This window comes from Gossypium arboreum, chromosome 13, assembly GCF_025698485.1.
Source record: "Gossypium arboreum isolate Shixiya-1 chromosome 13, ASM2569848v2, whole genome shotgun sequence".
NCBI classification, from domain to species: Eukaryota; Viridiplantae; Streptophyta; class Magnoliopsida; order Malvales; family Malvaceae; genus Gossypium; species Gossypium arboreum.
The window spans coordinates 92,863,197-92,866,468 of record NC_069082.1 but is presented as its reverse complement, the minus strand read 5'-3'; the positions used below and the strand labels follow the sequence as shown (position 1 = coordinate 92,866,468).

Here is a 3,272-nt window from a genome sequence, read left to right as displayed (position 1 = left end):
AGGTAAAAGATAGATAATTTTAAGCTTAAAAACCTTAGACTCAATTTGTATCGGACCTTTGGAATAAATACCCCCAAATTCTCAAATTGTTTTTGAACTTGAGTACACATGCTCCTTGTACATCTATTTTTGAGTACATATGCTCTTTTTTTAATACTCGAGCATATTACTACATGTACGACAATATTTTTGAGCATTTGGCACTACTTCTCAACTCCGCGAAACTTATTTTTAGAGAATATTTTGGATAGACTAAGTCTAGTGTTTGGGACAATCTAGAGATAAATATTAAAGAATGGATAATTCATGTATGCCAGGTTCCAGTAAAACCAAGCCATATAGTCTCAAAGTCGGGTGTCAAGGGATAAATATTCATTAAGGTTGGCCTGAAAGTCTCAAACGGTCCAAACAAAGTCTGCCTAAATTATTTTCAAAATTTCATGCTTCCTAGGATTTCGCTTCAAGAAATTACTAAATCAATTCTAGAGACTTAAACTTTCATGAATGCTTAGCATTTCTAAAGAATTAAAATTTCATTGTTTGATTTATATATTTTATTAAAACTAACATTTATGTCATAATTCAACTAACATAACAATTATTGAGATAATAGAACTTAATTTATACTAAAAGCGTAACAAAATCAACAAAAAATTAAATTCTTGAGCAAAATTTAACTTAATCACAATTTGATAGGAAAAATGAATTATTGAGAAGAACAATTCAATTTTTGGTCCCTACTTTAAAATAAACAATGTCCTTATTGTTTGAAATCAAAGAAGTGTATGTGAACTGTACACCAAGTAGGACCCCAAGAAAGGGAGATGAGTCAAATTTGATTGCTTAAGTACCAAGCATTTCCTCGACAGATCCAATTTCATATTACCACACTTCCTATTTTTTGAAAACTTTAAGAACTAATGTGCAAAATTTCTCAATTTTATTAATGCTTCTAATTTAATGTTTTATTATGCTAAAGTTGTAAACAACAATAGAGAAAAAAATTAAATAAACGCAACTAAAAATATAAAGTAAAGATAGAGAAAAGTTAAGAGAACTCCCTCCATTTTATTCAGAATCATCACTAGCAGTGACAGTGCCAAAGGGAAATCTATTGTACCAACCATACTCATCTAAGAAGTAATCATACTCTTTCCCAGCAAATTTGTCCAACATCTGATTAGGGAAAGAAAACCAAAATTTACTTTTCTTGGTGGTCTCTTTTATGTTCCTATAATTCATGCAAATCCTCTAACATGTGTTGCAAATGTCTAAAATAATCAATCAGATACCCTTCTTGTGCCTTTCTAATAACACAAGTGACTCCTCTTCTTGATTTTTGGTGAATTCAACTAAAATAATTACAGGTAAAGTCGAAGATAGACCTAAATAATCAAATTTCAAATGAGGAGGCAAAATCTTCAGTTCCAATTTAGCTAACTCTTCAATCAACACTTTTGGTTGTGTGTACTCCCGATATGATAACTCTAATTATTCGAGTGGAACTTCCTGAGTGAAACCCTTTGATTTAGCTTCTAGCAAAGCCAAACATTCCTCATCTTCATCATCACTTGACGAATTTGCTACTAGAATACTTTCTAACAAATTGTTTAGAGAATTGAGTTCCAATTCTGTAGAAGCCAATGATTCTATTTTGGAAATAGCAAAGTAGTATTCAACTACATCTTGGTATTTAGTAGCATTGAAGATACTACAAGTTACCTTGTCATAAAAATATTTATTTAAATTGAGTATCCTATTTTTCATTCTAGAATTGTTAAGGATATGACAGTGGTGGAATCTTAACTTTAATCGGACAATTCTTCTATGGTAATTTCTTTGCATGTGATAAATGTGTTAGATTATCAAAACTGATTGGTTTAGAGTTTACCTCATCAAGGATCACCGAATCCGGCTTTTGTGAATTAGGAGTTTCAACAATTGGTTGAACTTGCTCTTTTTCTTGAGCTACGGTAAGCTCATCTTTAACCTCAACCACCTTGGGCCCTAATGCCCTTTAACTTCGTAAAGTGACTGTTTTGCAATGTTCTTTACCCGAAATTCTTGGATTTCTAGTATTGCTGGGCAAAGCTCTTTTGGGTCTATTTTGAATTTCATTGGTTAGCTAGCCCACTTGATTCTCCAAATTTCTTAAAGTGGCATCATCCTTTGCTATGTATGCCTTCAGCAGATTCTCAAGATCACTTGAAGATTCAGTTGGTGGGGGTTGTTGCAGTTGTTGAGAATACTCGAACGAATATTTTGGTCAAGATGAGATAGAAGAGTTTCTAGGGTCCACCCATTGATTAATCCATGGAAAATTTGAATGATACTGTCATAAAGAGTTGTAAGAATTTGATTGCGAACCATTCCAATTATGATTTCCTATGTGATATTTTAACTCTAGATTCGATGGGTAATTTTTAAAGAAATGGCTATCTCCATAGTGTTCACAATAAATAGTCTGAAATTGGTTCAACTGTTGACCTATCAGATTACAATTCAAACTATTAATAGTTATATTCTTAAGCATAGAAGTCATAGAGGATATCTAGGCTGTCAAAGAAGTAAGCGTATCAACTTTATGTACTTCTGCTACTCGTTTTTTTGATGCTGCTCAGTTGGTTAGCCACTGATAGTTATTGCTGACAATTCTTTCAAAAATCTCGCAAGCCTTATTGTAAGACTTAGAAAGAAGGGCTCCATTTGCCGAAACATCCACCATCATTCTAGTATGAGCATTAAAACCAATATAGAAAGTCTTCATTTGAATGGAATGAAGAATGCCATGATGAGGGCACTTTCATAATAACTCATTGAATTGCTCCCATGCCTCATATAAAGATTCTTCATCAAATTGCTGAAATGAAGTCATTTCATTTTGAAGCTTGGCATTCAGAGATGCAAGAAAGTATTTCATTAAGAAACATTCCACCAATTCTTTCCATGTAGTTACGAAACTAGATGGAAGGGAGTGCAACCATGCTCGTGCTTTATCTTTTAAGGATTATGGAAATAATCTCAGTCTTAAGGTGTCGTCGATCATCTCGGCTTATTTGAATGAGTCACCCACTTCTATGAATAGCCGAAGATGAAGATGCGAATGTAACACCTCCTAACCCGTATCCGTTGTTAGAATAGGGTTATGGAACATTACAATAAAAACATAACTTAAAATCATTAATTTCATAACAATTCATAAATTATAGAAAAATCCATTGAAACACATGCATATCGTCCCTTATTCGAGCCCTCGAGGCCTTAGAAACACT

General features: G+C 33.0%; 1 non-coding gene across 1 annotated transcript; it reads left to right on the top strand.

Annotated features, from left to right (window-relative positions):
- The first annotated feature begins 2,783 nt into the window (after positions 1-2,783).
- Positions 2,784-2,890, top strand: LOC128287397 (small nucleolar RNA R71). Its single transcript, XR_008278097.1, has one exon. It is a non-coding gene; the product is annotated as a small nucleolar RNA R71 (small nucleolar RNA).
- The last annotated feature ends 382 nt before the right edge of the window (positions 2,891-3,272 follow it).